The sequence below is a fragment of the Trachypithecus francoisi genome, unplaced genomic scaffold, assembly GCF_009764315.1.
Source record: "Trachypithecus francoisi isolate TF-2019V2 unplaced genomic scaffold, Tfra_2.0 Lachesis_group20, whole genome shotgun sequence".
NCBI lineage: Eukaryota > Metazoa > Chordata > Mammalia > Primates > Cercopithecidae > Trachypithecus > Trachypithecus francoisi.
The window spans coordinates 18,013,588-18,033,187 of NW_022681466.1; the positions used below are offsets into that span (position 1 = coordinate 18,013,588).

At 49.4% G+C, this 19,600-nt stretch overlaps 1 protein-coding gene across 3 annotated transcripts in view; it reads left to right on the forward strand.

Annotated features, from left to right (window-relative positions):
* Positions 1-356: 356 nt before the first annotated feature.
* Positions 357-19,600, forward strand: part of LOC117066965 (signal transducer and activator of transcription 5B) — a 93,895-nt gene continuing 74,651 nt past the window's right edge. For 2 of the 3 annotated variants that reach the window (XM_033182979.1, XM_033182981.1), the window contains exon 1: positions 12,282-12,484. The gene's annotated coding sequence lies outside the window, so the exon portion shown is untranslated. Of the gene's footprint in view, positions 486-12,281; positions 12,485-19,600 lie in introns of those variants that run through there. The other variant, XM_033182980.1, reaches the window with a different exon arrangement.

The window sequence follows — 19,600 nt, forward strand, 5'->3', positions numbered from 1 at the left end:
GCTGCCCCGACGGCGGGGTCCCCCGGGAGTCCCAGCCGGCCCTCGGCTGCGACTCCGAGGGAGCGTCCCGGAACCGGGGCGGGTCAGAATAGCCGGGGGAATGTGGTTGGTGGGGGGTGCTGGGAAATCCCAGGCTCTGGAAATCCCAAACCTGGGCCTCAGTTTTCTCATCCGCAAAAAGGGAGGAGGGAAGGGTGGACCAATTGGCGATGCCTTCCAGCTCTGACGCGTGTCATCTTTTGAGCCCCTAGATTAAAACACAAATGTGGGGGGGGTGTGCGTGCACGCGCGTGTGTGCGCGTGTGTGTCTTGGGGGCCACAGGTTTTGTGACCTCAGAGGCAAAACTGTAGGGAGGCTAGAGAAGCCCACCACCGCAGCACCTCCCTCCTTTTACTCCCGCCATCTAAACTCAACCCTGACGGAGGAACTGGAAAGAACCTTGGCAGTCATGTGTTTCAGCCCTCCCCCTCTCCATAATTTGCAGGTAAGAAGTGGAAGTCCAGAGAGGGGAAGGGGCTTGCCCAGGGCCACCCAGGGCCACACAGTGGGCGCGTGGCCTCACCAGCCGACTGTGATCCATAAACTAACCAAAGCCCCCGTTCACCCAGGCTAGTTATTTATGAGGCTGGTTCTACCTTCAGAAAAGTCCAGGAAGGGACCGTCTTGAGTCCTCCCAACTTCGAAACTGCCTACAGGCCTTGCCACAGCAGTGAACATCCTGTCTACAGCCTCAGTCCCCCTCTCCAAGAGGCCCCTTCCCACGAGGCCCAAGGGGTTTGGTAAGGTCGGGCTGGACGCCTTCCATCCCCTTTGCCCAGCTTCCCTCTCCTCTGGGCCTCCCCTCTGCCTGGCAGCGGGTTGGCAGCACCAGAGGAGGGGCCAGCCCAGCTGCCCACTCACAGCACAGCTGAGCCAAGACTGCATGTCCTGGGCTGGGGGTGGGGGGCGGGTGCATTCTCATCTGCCTCCCTCCCCATCTGCTTCTCAGAGCTGCCCTTTTCTCTCCATTCCCACTCTCTCTTCTTGCCCCTTACTACCTCTCCCGGTTTCATTCTTTTAACTTCAGAGGAAAAAAAAAAAAGAACTTTAAAGCTGCAGAAACCAAAATGTCTGGGTTCTCCCCACCTTCCCTGTGTGGTCACAGTGTCTTCGTTGGCAGGATCACGAGGAAAGGAATTGAAAACTCTAAGGGGGTGCATGGAGGATGTAGGGAAGCCTTGCTTGCCAGATACTCTGCAGGGGGCCCCAGGGAGGAGGAAGTATAGCCCCTCTCCTCTCCTTTCCCACTCTGAGCAATGGATTTGGCAGGGGAGGGTCAGACACAGAGCTAGGGGATCACCTGGAATGAAAGCCAAGTGCCACAGCTGGAAATGACCATAAAGATGATTTACAAGTGGAAAAACAAAGGCCAGAGAGGGGAAGTGACTTCGCCATTGTCATGCAGCCTGTCGGTGGCTGGATACAAATCCATTGCCACATTTGGGTGAGTCCCACTTGGCACCTGTGCCCTCCAGCAATTCCCTTCAGGGAGGTGTGGAAGTCAGTTGATGGGAGCAGATTCCTCAGGTTTTCAAGTCCTCTCGGCCAGGTCTGGAGGGCAGAGGGCCACCCTTGCCATGTACTGACATCTGGGCACCTGATGGGGTGGGGGTGCCTGCTTAAGAGAGGGGGTCCTGCTTGCTGTCTTCCAGGCAGCCACCTCTTTAGACTCCTCCAGGGCCTGCAGAGGCCTGTTGCTCCAGCAGGCAGCCCCACCCACCAAACATCTGTCTTGGTTGGGCTGGGCTTGGCTTTAGTGTGGGTAGTCCTAGGTCCTAAAAAGCTAGCATTGAGATGCCAGAGAACAGAATGGGAAGGATGGGCCTAAAAGGGTATGTGGCTGTGTTTTCAGAGCCCTCCCATGCCACCCACCCTGACCCTGTGTCCAGTGGCTGTGCCCTTGGTTGACAGTCTCCTCATTTGGTCTCTGACTATAAGGCCCCGAATATCTGTGTCTTTCATTGCATATTTCCCCTTCTGGCGTTTTTTTTTTGTTTTTTTGTTTTTTTGTTTTTTGTTTTTTTTTTTTGAGGCGGAGTCTCGCTCTGTCGCCGGGACTGGAGTGCAGTGGCCGGATCTCAGCTCACTGCAAGCTCCGCCTCCCGGGTTTACGCCATTCTCCTGCCTCAGCCTCCCGAGTAGCTGGGACTACAGGCGCCCGCCGCCTCGCCCGGCTAGTTTTTTTGTATTTTTAGTAGAGACGGGGTTTCACCGTGTTCGCCAGGATGGTCTCGATCTCCTGACCTCGTGATCCGCCCGTCTCGGCCTCCCAAAGTGCTGGGATTACAGGCTTGAGCCACCGCGCCCGGCCTGTTTTTTTTTTTTTTGAGATGGAGTTTCGCTCTTGTTGCCCAGGCTGGAGTGCAATGGCTCGATCTCGGCTCACAGCAGCCTCAGCCTCCCAGGTTCAAGCGATTCTCCTGCCTCAGCCTCCCGAGTAGCTGGGATTACAGGCATATGCCACCACTCCTGGCTAATTTTGTATTTTTAATTTTGTATTTTTAGTAGAGGCAGGGTATCTCCATGTTGGTCAGGCTGGTCTTGAACTCCCAACCTCAGGCGACCCGCCCGCCTCGGCCTCCCAAAGTGCTGGGATTACAGACATCAGCTACTGCGCCCAGCCCCTCCTCTGGCTTTTATTCTCTCTGTGTCTCTCCCTGTCTCATTAGGTCTCCATCATTAGGTGGATTCTGTCTAGGTTTCTCTCCATTTCTTTGTGCCTGTTCTCCCTTTGAGATGCAGTGGGGAGGAGGAGGAGCTGTGGAACTTTCCCAGGATGGGCAAAGGGCACCTAAGGGAGTAGAGGGAAGGGTGTCAGAGTTGGGTTAGCGGAAGAGGTGACTGTCATTGTGGCTCGAGATAACACAACTACCTGAAAATGTCAAATTTGGGGTTTCTTTTTTTTTTTTTTTGAGATGGAGTCTCGCTCTGTCGCCCAGGCTGGAGCGCAGTGGTCGGATCTCGGCTCACTGCAAGCTCCGCCTCCCGGGTTTATGCCATTCTCCTGCCTCAGCCTCCTGAGTAGCTGGGACTACAGGCGCCCACCACCTTGCCCAGCTAGTTTTTTGTATTTTTTTTTTAGTAGAGATGGGGTTTCACCGTGTTAGCCAGGATGGTCTCGATCTCCTGACCTCGTGATCCGTCCGTCCCGGCCTCCCAAAGTGCTGGGATTACAGGCTTGAGCCACCGCGCCCGGCCTGGGGTTTCTTTTTGCTTTCAGTCCCCTGGTTTGGCCTCTGCGATTTCCCACCACAAAGTACCCTAGTGGTTCTGGGGAACCAGGCTGTGGAGGAGAAAACTGAGGCCATGGGATGGGGGTTCAGGAAGATCAGAAACTGTCGAGGGTCTTACTGAGCTGGGGTCTGAGGCTGGCCTACTTGCCCCTAATTGCTCGTCACCCCCAAATCCAAGTCACAGCATTAGATGGGGAGTGAGGAAAGATTTTAGAAATCTTACGGAAATATATTCCCCAGGCTGGGTGCAGTGGCTCACTCCTGTAATCCCAGCACTTTGGGAGGCCAAGGTGGGAGGATCACTTGAGGCCAGGACTTTGAGACCAGTCTGACCAACATGGTGAAACCTCATCTCTACTAAAGATACAAAACAATTAGCTGAGCGTGGTGTCACGCACCTGTAATCCCAGCTACTTGGGAGGCCGAGGCACAAGAATCTCTTGAACCCGGGAGGCGGAGGTTGCAGTGAGCCGAGATTGCGCCCCTGCACTCCAGCCTGGGCAACAGAGTGAGACTCCGTCTCAAAAAAAAGAAAAAAAAAGAAATATATTCTCCAAAAGAAGACCTCCTATATTTTATTAGGAATAATAATAGTCTGCAGCCTAGGCTGCAGTTGGCACACTATATTCGTATCCTGAACTACATGGAGGCGCATTTGTACAAACATGGTTGTGCTCTTCAACTCAATGGATCCTTTCAATAACCTTGAAGGCAGTCAGAGCCAGAATCACACCCTTTGATTAGTCCATGAAAGAAACCTGCCCAAAGCTGTTTGACCAGTAAGTGCACATATGGCACCAGGATCCAAGTTGCTGGGCCTTGTGAGCAGGGTCTCAGTATAACCTTTCTAGGGTTCCCCAAGCCCGGCACACACTGGGAGAGTGAAGAGGCCTCCCTGGGCTGGGCTAGCCCACCACTGTTCTGTGGTGCGGAGCATAGCACCTCCATTCTCACCCAGCCTGCTCTATTGAGTGCGACAGTGTGCTCCGTGCACACTTACACGAAGGTGGGTTTGAGTTTATGGATTAAGATAATTATCCCAAAGGACCAGGCATGGTGGCTCACGCCTGTAGTCCCAGCGCTTTGGGAGGCCGAGGCGGGTGCATCACCTGAGGTCAGGAGTTCAAGACCAGCCTGGCCAATATGGTGAAACCCCGTCTGTACTAAAATTCCAAAATTCAGCTGGGCGTGGTGGCGCATGCCTGTAATCCCAGCTACTTGGGAGGCTGAGGCAAGAGAATCGCTCGAACCAGGAAGGTGGAGGTTGCAGTTAGCTGAGATTGCGCCATTGCACTCCAGCCTGGGCAACAAGAGTGAAACTCCATCTCAAACAAAAAAAAAAAAAAAGAATTATCCCAGGTCCCCTTTCTGCCTTGCCCTTGGCAATCAGGTCTGCCCATGCCCCTACCCTGGGGAGAACAGACTGAGGTCACCTTGACCTGACCTTCCTTGGGGGTGGAGGGAGGTGGTACAGAGATGCCTTTGTTTCCTGTGCTCCAAGTCCCTTCTTCAAGGAGAGTTCCTGTTACATGGGAGCCAGAGGGGAGGTGGGGTAGGGGTGAAGGGCCTTCCCAAGAAAGCTGGAGGCTTTCTAGGAAGTATCTCTTTGCCCTGCGGCAGAGGGGAGAAGCCCTGGAGCACTTAAACATCCTGCTTCACCCCCACCTTGCCTCTGCTTGCACAGTCTACCTGCACTCCAGCTCCCTCCGGAGAAGGCTTCTAGAAGTGGGGCCATGGGCCCATGCTCAGAGTACACCCCACCTCTGAGGCCAGGCCCTGGGACCTCCCTGTAGAAATGCCACCCCCGTTCTTGTCCGTGAAGACAGAGCAGGACCTAGGGAGGGTGTGTGTTTATATGAACAGGGTGAGGAATTCCGTGCACATTTGGGGGAAGGGAAGTTGCTGCTGAAGCTCGGGTGAAGCGTGTTCCTGCAGCTGTCCCCTATCCACCACTCTTCAGGGAAGTCGCCTTACAGTGAAGTCACCAAGAGAACACAGGCCATCCTGCCTGAGGCATAGTGACTGTCCTCTGTTTCTGGGAATAGCATGAGGGGAAGGGTGTGGGGCTGGACAGGGTGGGTAGGAGGGGAGTCCTGCCTCCTCTGCCCAGCTGCCCAGCCTGCCTGCCTGGGGGAGAGGCTTGTAGGCCGGTTTCTTTCTGGACAAAGAGAAGAGGATGCAGAGTCTGTGCCAGGTTCACATTTCCCAGCCAGTCAGGTGGGCAGGAGGAGCCCACCCTTTGCAGCCCCCTCATCGCAGGGCCAGGCCCAGGATCCTGGAGAGTGGAGAGAGGGCACACAGAGCCAGGCAACTGAGTGGAATTGGCAGTGTCCTGGGCGGCCCTGGGTCAAACCTGGCTTCTCATCCTCATCCATGATGACTATCAGGCCTCTCTTCCCGCTGAGCTAGTTTCTCCTCCTTACAGCCGAACAAGAAATCTTTTGTGCCTCGGCCAGCCCAGTACCTGATCTCAAGCCCTCTGAGGGTTGTGTGCGAGCGGGCTGAGCATCTTCCACGACACCTCCCAGTACACTGCCACTTTCCTTTGTTATGACTGGAGGGGATTCCTTTCTGTACAATCTGTTTCTCATTGTTTCTTCGTTTCTTTAGTCTCAGATCTACCCACATCTTCCTTGCTCCAAGCCTCAAGAAAGTGCTTCGGCCAGGCCGTTCCCCTTACACTGGCCTCTCAACTCCAAGCACTAGCCCCTTTCATTCCATCTACCTGGAATGTCATTCCTCCCTTGGCCACCTGGTAAAATTGGCCTCATCTTTCCTAGGGTTAGTGTGGCCTAGAGGAAAACACAAAGGCTTTGGAGTCATAAGGTCCTGGTGCAGACCCTGGCTCTGCTGTAGGATCTCGAATGAGTGAGTCTGCCTCTTGGATCTAAGCGTCCTCACTTGTAAAGAAATAGCAAGACCCACTGCCGGGATTTCTGTTAAGACCCAGTCACAGGCTGGGCTCAGTGGCGCATGCCTGTAATCTTAGCACTTTGGGAGGCTGAGGCGAGTGGATCACCTGAGGTCAGGAATTTGAGGCCAGCCTGACCAACCTGGCACAGACTCTGCATGGTGAAACCTTGTATCTACTAAAAATAAAAAAATTAGCCAGGTGTGATGGCAGACGCCTGTAATCCCAGCTACTTGGGAGGCTGAGGCAGAAGAATCACTTGAACCTGGGAGGCGGAGGTGGCAGTGAACTGAGATCGCACCACTGCACTCCAGCCTGGGTGACAGAGTGAGACTCTGTCTAAAAAAAAAAAAGAGTCAGTGCCTGGTGCATTGTAGGTGCTCAGAGGCCTTGGCCAGTAGAGCTGGGTGTTTTCTCCTCTGCCCTTCAATCCCAACTGTATTACAGGCCCCTTCTTATGGCCCTAACACACTGCCTAAAGGGCTATGTCCCACTGCTTGTCCACAACAGAGGCTTCATAAATATTTGTTGGATTCATGAAGGCCCCTAAAACAGCACAGAACTTCCAGAGCTCTGACAGTTCAGGGCAGCCCCCTGTTCACTGACCGCCTCCACCATGGTTCCCAGAAGGCTCTCCCCCTGCTGCCCTGGCCTCTGCCTGCTCTGGTCCCACTGACCTGCTTTTCCACCCGCAGTGGCGACAACAGCCTCATCTTTGCCTGGTGCTGGGCTGAATTTTGAGTTCTTAACCTGCCCAGCAAGCCAGCAAGATACTGGCTGCAGTGGCACTCTGCTCCCTCCTCTGTGTCTGCCTCACCCTCCCTGGAAAATGCCGCATCTCCCCAGGACTCTGGGTGGAGAGGGCCCAGCAACCCTGTCCCAAGAGGCGGGGTCAGGGATCCTTGGCCTTTCCAGAGAGCCAACCCTTTAGCCTTTAGCTCTGACTGGAAGGGAGCCCAGCTCGGTGAGGCACACAGGAGCAAGACTGAGAGCGGGTGTGTGAGACTCTCCAGGTGGCGAGTTCTCCATGCCTCTGCACATCCATCGCTCCTGCCCTCTCCCCTCCCCTCCATGTGACAAAGCACCAGCTCTCTCCTGGCCCAGCACGCTGGCTGGGATTGGGCTGAGGGAAAGAAAGACAGAAAATGCTTTTTTATCAAGTGCCAGGCACAATGCTTAGTTGCCTTCACAAATACTCTCCTTTTTCCTTTAAAAAAAACTGTCCATTTTACTAATGTTTTAATAGGGAGCATCTGCACATGGGGTATGTATTTTGTAACAAAAGATTCAAAAGGGTATGTGGTGAAAAGTTAGTCTCTGCCCTTTCCTGTCCCCCATGGCCTTTCTGGAGGGGCAACAACAGTTGCTATGGTCTTTTGTGCATTTAAAACATATATTACACTTTACCTCCGCACTATGACTTACACATGATGGGAAACTGAGGTCTTCAGAGACATTAAGTACCTAGACCAAAGTTACACAGCTAGTAAGTTAGCAGAGCTGGGATTTAGAACCAGATCTAACTTTTCACCACCAATTCTCTGGCAGAAGTAAGCAGGGGCACTGACAGAGCCCTCCAAAACTGCAGAACCCATTCCAAACCGAGGCCACGCCATTCTGAGGCCTTGGAGATCTGGTGGCCCCACTTTCTTATCTGTTGAGTGTCCTATATCATATTCACATGGCTCCAGGGTCCTGTACTGACCTATCCCCCTATGGAAGGATTCATCCCCATAGGGAAAAAGGGATGTTCCCACAGTGCCCTTTCTTAGCAAATGTGTGGCCAGTGGTCGCCCAGGGTCAGCCTGACTCCTGGGATGCAGGAGGGAAGCCACAATAACGAAGGTCTCTGGTTTCTGGCCACAGGGGATCATGGTTGTGGCTTCAATGATGTTCTCAGAAAATGACCTCATGATCTCTGAGGCAAGAGTGAGGGAGGATGTGAAGTAGGGGAGCTGCCTGCTCCGAGAGCCATGTGTTCATCCATGAGAGAGAGAGGGGAGGAGGCTGCAGGCAGTCCTGGATGGGAGCAGGGGCATGCATGGACAAGAGCTGTGGACTAGACCCCCAGGCTCTTCCCCCAAGCCTCTCTCCTGGCTCAGGCCAGTGCACTAAGGGATGAGGCCCTCCAGTGGACATTGCTGCATCTCCAGCTACCTCCTTGGGTCATTCCCTCTGGGTTGGACTGTGGGGTCTTTCAGGATCCTAGCTTCCTGTTCAATTTCTTTCTTTCTGTCATGTCTTAAATCTGGTGTCCCCTCAACTTAAGGGAATATGTTCCTGAGGCCTAGAAGAAGAGGGTCTCACCCCATCAGAACTGTCAAGCAGAGAAGCAGGTGTCAGGCCTTCCCATCCTAGGATGACAACATTCTGTTTTGCGGAGGTAGTCACCCAGAACATTCTGTCCTTGGCATCTGTGCACACACCCAGCCAGGTCTAGCTCAGCCAGGTCTAGCTTGGTGCCTGGTGACCATCAGTCAGAGATGTGCCTAGAGATGGAAGAATCAAGAGGCATTCCCACCCGCCCTTCAGGACATTTTTTTTTTTTTTTTCTGAGATGGAGTTTCGCTCTTATTGCCCAGGCTGGAGTGCAATGGTGCGATCTTGGCTCACCACAACCTTCGTCGTCTCCCAGGTTCAAGTGATTCTCCTGCCTCAGTAAGCAGGGGCACTGACAGAGCCCTCCAAAACTGCAGAACCCATTCCAAACCGAGGCCACACCATTCTGAGGCCTTGGAGATCTGGTGGCCCCACTTTCTTATCTGTTGAGTGTCCTATATCGTATTCACATGGCTCCAGGGTCCTGTACTGACCTATCCCCCTATGGAAGGATTCATCCCCATAGGGAAAAAGGGATGTTCCCACAGTGCCCTTTCTTAGCAAATGTGTGGCCAGTGGTCAACCAGGGTCAGCCTTCCAAGTAGCTGGGATTACAGGCATGTAATCCTGTAATGGCGCCACCATGTCCAGCTAATTTTGTATTTTTAGTAGAGACAGGGTTTCTCCATGTTGGTTGGTCTCGAACTCCCGATCTCAGGTGATCCACCCTCCTCGGCCTCCTACAGTGCTGGGATTACAGGTGTGAACCACCGCGCCTGGCCCCCTTCAGGACATTTAAACAAACCAGCTGGCTTGAGTCCTAGACCTTGGTGGGTCTTGGGAAGAGGAGTATTCATCTTAGCTGCTACTAAACACCACAGTAATAGTTAATATAGTGCTTTACAGGGAAGCACCTTACGTGTAGTAAACACTTATTTCTCGCAACCTGATGAGGTAGGTACTATCTCTATCACCACATTACAAACAAGAAGATAGAGGAAAACACACTCAAGATTACCTGGCTCAAGGAATTGACAGAGTCTGGTTTGAGAACCTGTACTTTTTTTTTTTTTTTTTTGAGACAGGTCTCACTCTGTCTGTTGCCCTGGTTGGAGAGCAGTGGCACAATCATGGCTCATTACAGCTTCAGGCTGGGCACAGTGGCTCACAAATGTAATTCCAGCACTTTGGGAGGCTGAGGGGGGAGGGCTGTTTGAGCCATGAGTTCTGGAACAGCCCAGGCAATATAGTGAGACCGTGTCTTTACAAATCATTTTTTTTTTTTTTTTTTGAGATGGAGTCTCACTCTATCGCCCCAGGCTGGAATGCAGTTGCGCAATCTTGGCTCACTGCAACCTCTGCCTCCCAGGTTCAAGAAGTTATCCTGCCTCAGCCTCCCGAGTAGCTGGAACTACAGGCGCATGCCACCACATCCAGCTAATTTTTGTATTTTTAGTAGAGACAGGGTTTCGCCATATTGGCCAGGCTGGTCTCGAACACCTGACTTTGGGCTCCCAAAGTGCTGGGACTATAGGCGTGAGCCACCGTGCCCAGCCTACAATAATTTAAAAAAATTATCTGGGAGTAGTGGTGCACTTCTGTGGTCCCAGCTACTCATGAGGCTGAGGCAGGAGGATTGCTTGAGTCCAGGAGGTTGCGGTGAGCTGTGATTGTGCCACCACACTGAGACCTTTTTTTGTGAGACTCTGTCTCCAAAAAAATAAATAACAATAATCACACCCTTGACCTCCCGGGCTCAAGTGATCCTCCCACCTTAGCCTCCTCAGTAGCTGGGACCACAGGTATGTGTCACCACACTGGGCTAGACCCTGTACTCTTAATGACTGCATAGTCCTTGTAGCCTCCATTTCCATTCCTAGAGCATAGGATTTGTACCAAAAATATTTATTGAGTGTCTGTTCTGGGCTTGAACATGAGTAGGGGGATTTAAAAGTGAATAAGATATTGTGTCAGCCCTTGGGGATAGAGACAGAAACATGAAAACATGAAATTGTCCTTCAACACAAGAAGCACTGTAATAGAGGCATGAACAACACAGTGGGAAACAAGGAGGGAGGTCATGCTACCTGAAGCAAATGTTATGGAATTGCGGGCACCAAGAAGGCAGGACATTCCAGGCAGAGGGAACAGCATGGTGCAGGGATGAAAGCTCACAAGAAAGAGAAACATGCGCCACGTGCGGTGGCTGACACCTGTAATCCCAGCACTTTGGGAAGCTGAGGCAGGCAGATCACAAGGTCAGGAGTTCGAGACCAGCCTGGCCAACATGGTGAAACCCCTAAAAAAATACAAAAATTAGCTGGATGTGGTGGCATGCGCCTGTAATCCCAGCTACTCAGGAGGCTGAGGCAGGAGAATCACTTGAACTTGGGAGGTGGAGGTTGCTGTGAGCTGAGACCTCACCATTGCACTCCAGCCTTGGGCAACAGAGAGCGACTCCGTCTCAAAAAAAGAAAGAAAAGAAAAGAGAAATACGGAGAACATGGAGCGCCTGAGTGTCAAAACATCATGCATGGGCAGTGTCTGTCAGGGAGGTTGCCAGAGAGCTCGGGGTTGGTTGGCCCATCCATCCTGCTTCCTGCTTCCTTCTCCTGCCTCCAAGCTCCCTGAACCTACTCTGTGCAAAGCACTGTGCCAGGTGTTGGCCCAGAGTGTGGGACTGGAGCAGTGGCCTGGATAGGGGACAAGGGTTTTTTGACCAGCTGGAGACCTTTGTGGCTGGTGTCATTCTGGAGGTGAAGAAAAAGCCGCTGGAAAGAGCTGCCCAGGGAGGACTATGGGAGAACTTGCAACTCTGGGCCATCTCTGGACATGAACATTTTGCATACACACAGGGGAGCTGTGTGCGTCTGAGTGGGGCCAGGAGGGGTCCTTCTCTCTCTTTTGGCACGTGCAGCTGGGCTTCTGGAGCTTTCCTATGTCTTGCTTTAGTGCTAGTCCTTGGAGGGTTGCCAGGGAAACCGCTGGCCAGCTCCGGGAGCGAGATGAAGCAGAGGGGAGGAGAGTGGGTGACTCAGGCTGGCTTCCCACACACCGCAACCCCCTCCCCATCACGTGGAAAGGATCTGGGGGACCCCCTTTCCCTGGATCCTACCGGTGACCCTGTTTATTCTTTCTTCTCTGGAGAGAGCAGTCCCTCCCGCAGCTCTGACTGGTGGGAGCCAGCCAGATTTAGCCAGGAAGGGAACCGGCCCCAGGCGCCCCGTACCCTGTAGGTTCACCCTGGAACACAGACAGGTGCATTCGGCCTGGGTGAATGTCAACTCCTGCCGTGCCCATGCAGGCGGCAGGAGCCCTGGCTGAGACGCCCTCCCGGGGGCAAACCCAGGATAATTATTGATCGGGGCCGCTGTGGACTTCTGACCTCGGCCTGGGAGGGAGAGGACCCGGAACGCGGGCCTGGGCTCCCAGGGAGGGAGGTGGGCGGGCCGCGGAGGGGGCCAATCAACACGACCACGACAGTGCGCCCTAGCCCTGCCAGTGGTGGTCGACTCAACCCAAACAAAGCAGCATGTGCTTGCGGTGCGGGGTCGGCTAGGGAGCCGAGCCGGGAAGACACCCCACCGTCGCAGAAAGGGGGTGCGCGCGGCGCCGGCACCGCCCCGCCGAGAGCGCCGCCACCTCGGGTGCGCCGAGGGGGTCCGGGTCCCTCAGGAGCGGCCGCGGAGGGGGTGCGAGAGACTGAGAGGGACCGAAGGCTAGCGAGCGCGCGCCGGGCGGAACCAGGAAGCGGGGCGCGCTCCGGGCTGCCAGCGGCGCGCGTACCCGGGCCTCCGCGCGTGAGCGGCGCGCGCGCCCCCGCGGGCCCCGGCGGGAGGAGAGTCGGCGGCCGGAGCCGTCACCCCGGGCGGGGACCCAGCGCAGGCGACTCCGCGCGGCGGCCCGGCCGAGGGAGGGAGCGGGCGGGCAAGCCAGACAGCGGGGCCGGAGCAGCCGCGGGCGCCCGAGGGGCCGAGCGAGGTAGGCGCTGCGGGGCGAGCCCGGGGCCCGGGGCCGGGGGAGCCAGGCCGGGGAGCCAGCCCGGGCGGGGCCCGCTCTCCAGCCGCTCAGCCGCCCGTCAGGGCCGCGCCGCCGCCATCGCTCCCGGGCCGCGGTGGCTGCGCGCTGGGCGAGGGGCGCGCGCGGGGAGAGGGGGTCCGGGCTGGCTGCCGGGGAGGCTGGGGGCAATGCGGGGCGCGCGAGGGGGACGTGCGAACGCCGCGGCGCGTTGGGGGGCGTGCGCTTTAAAGGCTGCGTGCGCGTGTGTCCGAGTGGGTGTGTGGGGACCCCGCGCCGACCTCGTAGGAGCTCAGGGGGCTGCTGTCAGCCGCCTCACACTTTCACGTTGCAATTCCGAATAGCCCCAGCCGTCTTCCTTGCTTTAACTTCTTTTTTTCAAAAGAGGTGCTCGGGACTCCGGGGATGGGATGAGCCTGCTGGGGTGCCTGGTGCGGTGGGGGGTATTAGCAAAGCTTCAAGAAACAGGGCCTTATAAGGAGTCAAGACAACAAATACGAACGTTTCGATAAGACTCTGGGGGGCGGGATCCCACATCAGGACCCGCCAGGCCTGGGCTCGTTCGTGTGGCCGTGGGATACAGTGTGCTTTTTCTTTCTAGTCAGGGATAAAGGGTTAAAAGTGCTCCTGGTGTCGGGGATAGATATGGAGAGTCGGAAGGGGAGTTGTTGTATCACAAAAGCTGGTCTGAGGCTAAAGGAATCTGGCAAGATGGTCGGGGTGATCAAAGAGGAAAGAACTCACACGGAGCAAGAGGTGGTTGCAAACACTTGTAGCCAGCAGTGATGGAAAAGGCAAAGAAGAAAAACAAGTGCCAGCTTTTAGGAAGACGGGATTAATGAAAACCACAAGAATTTTAAAGGCTAAAAGAGATACCGATTCTCTCTTTCCCAAAGAGCCAGAGTCAGTTCTTTTCTTTTTGGTCCCTGTGATCCCACCATAGCTTGTATCAAATAAATGGTGCCAAAAGTGGGTCAAAGAATGTTAGAGCTGGAAAGGAACCCAGCGATGATGCCACATTCTTGTATTGTACAAATGAGGAAACTGAGGCCCAGATAGGTGGAGTAAGTGACCTGCTCGGGTGACATGGCTGTTTGTTGAGTATCCAGGGATTGAAACTTCAAGGACTGAGATTCGTGCTCTTCCCAAAGCACCATGCAGTATATAGATCTTTGCCTAGATACAATTCCATACATTCTCTCTGCAGTGTCCTCAGGGAATGCCCTTTGAAAGGGCCAGCGTGACACCGAATATCATGCTTGGGCTTATGTCATTTTTTTCAGTCTTCAAGTGGTGTTTATGGTCTGCTTGGATCTTAGGTTTCCAAAGCTGTTGGATAGCCGCCTGGGCCATAATAAGCTTTCAGCTGTTGGGTCTACATTATTTCAGATAATTTTGTTATCGTTCAATTAAGATAATAGAACTGTGCTTCTCTCCCCAACATTCTGTTATTGTCCATTTGCTTGCGTTATGTTCATTGCCTGTCAGTTCCTAGGTGAGGATGTATCTTATTGAGTGTGCCTTTCTTGTTTTAAAATTTTATTTTGTAACACTGCAAATATTGGAGTGGTTCTGATCATTTCAAATGAGGAGAATCTTATTGATTGATTTTATTTTAAGGCTTCGGGTTGTTTTGTTTATTCATTTGGGTACCAGTTTCCATCTCATGGAAGATCATAGTTGTTGGAATGGACAGGGCTAAATGAGAGAAGGGGCTGCGGATTTAAAGAAAAACTTCCTATGTGACAATTTGTGTTATCTGTTACGTTTAATTCAAACAACACCACGCCTTGGGTCAGGTAAGTGTGTTATCTAGGAGATGACTTGTTTGCTACTGTAGCCTCTGGAAGATGAAATTTCAAGCTCCAGATTGAGACACAGGGAAGGAATGGAGATTTTTTGTTGTTGTTGTAAAGCAAACCATCAGAAAAATTAAAAAAAGTTGATTTCTATCACCAGCAGTTTGGTTATTGCATAACTTGAAGCTAAACTCTGCACAAAATCTTTGCTGTATACCCAACTAAATAAACTATCCCACCTTCTCATCAGTTCTCACCTTTTCAGTGCTTGCATTTTTTTGCCCACAGGTTGTTAATATGGATTGTGTTAAGAAATTTAAGGTGTGTACTTCCTAGTATGTATGATAGTAGGAGAAAAATGTGCTATCATCGTTTGGAGTGTTACAACATAAATATTTTGGTCAACACTTCCTATCGTGCTCTGACTTTTCATCTCATCTCCATTTTCTTCCTCTCTTGATTGTTTTTATGTCATTTACATATGTAAAAGCCACATCAAGACTAAAGTTGCCGCTAATTACTTTTTGATACTTAAGTCGAGTTTTTTCACATCATAGTATTGTTAGTATTCAAATTGTCTGTAATTTTTGTTAGGCTTATATATTATGAATCCATTTGTTGTGGTTTATTTGGCTTGTTGTTATGTAGGTAGGTGACACAGTAGTCTTATTGTAAAAGGAAGACGTTATAGATAGGTAAATAACATGCTCAAGATTAGATGCAGGTTACAGGTGGAATCCAAGGAAGACTAACTATTTTCGTGCCCTACAAACATGTCTGTATCTCATAAAGTTATTCACAGATTTCTGGACATTCTATCTGTGACACATTTTTTCCCTTTCTGTTAAGAGTGTAGATTACTGCATTATTCCTACAAAAGGAAGCAAAATAACCCTAGTTTGTATGATTTTTCTGATAATTTGAAACTTATTCTTTTAAAAAGCTATCTGGCAATTCCAGGTTACTGGACTCTTCAGAAGAATATCCTTTTATTTTGATACTATAACGTATCAAAGTATCAAAATACTTTAACTGTGCAACTTAATAAAAATAATGCTTCAAAGTTAGCTCCACACTATTGCTGTCCTCAAATGTGTGGTATTTAAAGGACGAAAATATTTTTAATTCTGAGCTTTGTGAATAGAACTCTTCTAAAATCAGAAGTGGTTTTTTTCCCCTGCAATGTTGGAAAAACAACAGTTTTATGCTTGTTTCTGGGAATAAGAAAGTCAAACTTAACAATCTAGTTTCCATTGATCAGACAGTTTTTGTACTTAAATTTAAGCTGTAAGCATTAGAGTGATAGCCATTTTTTAAAACTGTATTCACTCTTAATTATAGTGGCCTTATTTGAAGTAAAATCTTGACATTGGGTGTTTTATTAATGGTGATCCTCTGCTACCGAAAAGCCTATGTCAGTTTGGAGAAGATTTTGCAAGTCTAAATCTATGCCGTTTTTACTAATCAAAAGAGAAGAGTAATTTACAGGTGTTAGATTTTTAGTTGGTTGAATGAGACCCCCACTTTTGATGGTTTCAGAGTTGAAATGATGTTTTATTACTTTTGTTAGTTTGGGTCACACCCTTCACTTCCTTGGAAGGTATCTTTGAGGTTTGGTTTCCTTTTTTTTAAATGGTAATATTGGGGTGGGGGTGCTTCCTGTTTGTATTTTCAAAATTAGGTCCACATGTTAACCTTCTTGTAGTGTTACATTTTTATTTTAAACTTATACAGACAAACATCAGATGCCATATGGTTTGTCTCTGACCCTTTGCGCTACTTCATGATAGCTTTACTGAGTGAAGCCTGAATACCCAATCGGGAAGGCAACATGTTCTTGTCTTTTCCCAACTCTCTTCAAAGTTTAACAGCCTTAGAACAGCAACAAAAGCACAATTAACAGAAAAATGGAGGTGCTGCTATCTGTTTCCTTGCAGGTACTTGGAAAATATACAGCACTAAGATAGAGTTGAAACATGTTATGTAGAGCCTTGAATGTCGGTGCTTCAAAGAGGAGTTGCCCTGGGTTTACATGATACAGAACCCCATGGTTTATGTTAAGTAGTAATGATAGCCATTTTTCTGGACTTGCCTAAAAGCCATACACAGTGTCATGGAAAAGAGTTAAGAACAAGGCGAAATTTAGGGTATGGTAGTAGAGCTGAGGAGGAATCACCGTCAGCTTTAAAACTCTTCCGTGACTCTCCTGGATAACTTAAGTGGTAGGTCACTTTTAATATAAACGTTGCAGGATGAGTTAAGTGGAGCCTTGAGAAATATGTGTAGATAGTTTCAGTGATTAAAGCAAGTGTTCTTTTCCTGGCCTTTAACTCGCTTTATTCTAAGAAGTGTAATGACTAAATAGACTCCTAATTGAATTGACATTCAGATGTGTTTGCAGTTCAGGGGGAGTTTACCTCTTCTAAATTTTCATTTGGATCACATTACTAAAAACAGTATTGCATTAGCATGGTGCACAATTATGTAGAATTCAATTTGCAAATGAAGTTAATACTTGGAGTATCTTGACTTCCTATTCCCCTGCTGCCCCAATATTCAGGAAAGGAGAAGTTATAATTTGTCACATATAAGATAGTTTCTTCTTTAGGTTTATTCTTAATAACTATGTCCATTTTCACATGGATGACACCATTGAGATGATGAATACTTGTATTGATTGATAAGGAACATTCATCTTTTTCTACCTGCTTTTGGAAGCTAGCTTGCAAAGTCTACTACAACATTCACTCTTCATGTATTCTTCTATTACCTTTGGTACCCTGAATAACCTTTTTAAAAATTTTTTTGCACTTTTCTGTTATGAAGAGAAATAGCTTCATATTCTATGCTAGTTTTTTGAGGTGCTTGTGCTGACTCATTTTTTAAATTATACTAAGATACAGAGCATGGTTTGAGAGCAGTAATGAGATTCTCAGAAAATATGAAAACTTTCCTTTCTGACTAGTTAGAGAAAGGTTGGGGAAGACAAGGGGAAATACATCAATGAGCCAATCAATTATTGTTATTTGTTGGGATTAATTTGGTGACTAATATTTTTAATGCCCATCAGGCTACTAAATGTGAATTTGGCTTTACCCCGTAATGATAACAGGACAAACCCAACAGGTTTCTAACTTTGCTTGTTTTCCCCTGGTAGGGGATTTCTTTGCATATGGGAAATCAGGCCGAAGTTGCCAGTAACAGCCACATCCATGATTTGTATTAAAAATAACTATTCATCATTCTGGGCTAGAGCTCTGCTTACCACGGCTCACCTGGGAAGATATTCTGATTATGTATCTAATCATTATGATGCGATCTTTCAAGAGGTGAGCAATTAACAACTCCTTCAAATTATGTCCAAAACCCAGAGTTTGAGAAAATGTTCCAATGCCTTCAAGTATGAAGATAATAAAAATATTACTGAATGCTTACCGTTCACTGACAGTGTACTGGGCAGACCTTGTTTTCAGTTCTGGCCGTGTGTTAACTCGTGATTCTCAGAGGAGTGGGTATTATTCCCAGATGGAAGATGAAGAAATGGCCACAGAGAAGTTAAGTAATTTGTCCAAGGTCACATTACTGGTCTTGGCAGGGCTCATTCCAGAGGCTGCATCCCTAACCTAGTGTACAGCAAAGGCGAGCCGGCTACTACCGCTTTGTTATAAGACCTTTTGTTTCTTTGAGGCTTATATTTCTTTGTGTTCCCAAACGGAGTCTGGTTGGTTTTTGAATAGAAAATATTTTTATAGGTTTAGGATTCTTTTAATGTTGATGAAGATGGTGATAAATATTTTTCCAATTAAGGTATATAATTCTGGTGGAAATTATATTAAAGCAGAGAAAGTCTTAATTTTTATTGTAAGTTGTCTTTCGTTCTTCTTCCCCTGGCATTACCATATACATCATAGAAGAAGAGCTATAAGCTGTCTCCTTGGCCTCTGTTTATAAACAAAAGGATCATTTGTGCCAGTGTAGTGGGTTTGTGTTGACATACACATCTGTACTGAGAACTCAACAGTCCTACTCATTTTATTTACAACTTTATTTTGAGGGGATTTCTGGTCCGATTCTTGTTGCATTAAAGCTTTTTAGAGCTATTAGTCATGATTTCTGGGATAGATTTAAGAATTTTACTTATTTGGGGTAATTTATTATTTTTTTTTTTTTTTGAGATGGAGCCTTGCTCTGTCACCCAGGCTGGACAACCTCTGTCTCCCGGGTTCAAGAGATTCTCCTGTCTCAGCCTCCCAAGTAGCTAGGACTACAGGCGTGTGCCACCATGCCCAGATAATTTTTGTATTTTTAGTAGAGACAGGGTTTTGCCATGTTGGCCAGGCTGGTCTTGAACTCCTGACCTCAGATCCTCCCGCCTCGGCCTTCCAAGGTGCTGGGATTACGGGTGTGAGCCACTGCACCCGGCCTATTTGGGCTAATTTTTAAGACAACTGAACTGTTGTATGTTTAGAGCTCTGCAAAGGCCATTAGAAAATAGTCTCAGAATTTTTTTTTTTTTTTTTTTCCATTTATGATGGTTACTTTCTCTCAGCACTTTTCCTTGGGAGTGGATTGTGAAGTTAAGTCTTGGAGACAGAATTCACAACCCTAAAGTATAGCGCTTTAACTTGGGGAGATCAAGTCGCAGACAAGAAGAACTTCAGTTCGCTCTGCAGAGAGTATAAACTTGTTCAAATAAACAGAGGATGTTAGCTTCCAGGATTGTCAACTGTCACCTTTGACCAGGGTTGAATTTTCTTTGAATGTTGACAGAAGTTACAATGTCAGTGGAAAAAGCTTAATGTGAGGTATCTATAACTCAGAATTTCCTTATGTTTGTGTCAGTGAGATCCTACAATTAAAGCTGTTTCTTTTTTTCTGTGTCTGATGAGTTTTAAAAGCCTTCACTGGGGTTTTCCAGCCTTTAGGTGAGAGTAAGTTAAAAAGTTTGTGAAAAACTATTTTTTGTTGTCTAAAATTCAGAGCCTAGGTCGGGCCCAGTGGCTCACGCCTGTAATCCTGACACTTTGGGAGGCCAAGGCGGGCGGATTACTTGAGGTCAGGAGTTGGAAACCAGCCTGGCCAACATAGTGAAACCCCATATCTACTAAAAATACAAAAATTAGCTGGGTGTGGTGGCGCACGCCTGTAATCCCAGCTACTCAGGAGGCTGAGGCAGAAGAATCACTTGAACCCAGAAGGCAGAGGTTACAGTGAGCTGAGATCGCGCTACTGCACTCCAGCCTGGGAGACACAGCAAGACTCCATCTCAAAAAAATAAATA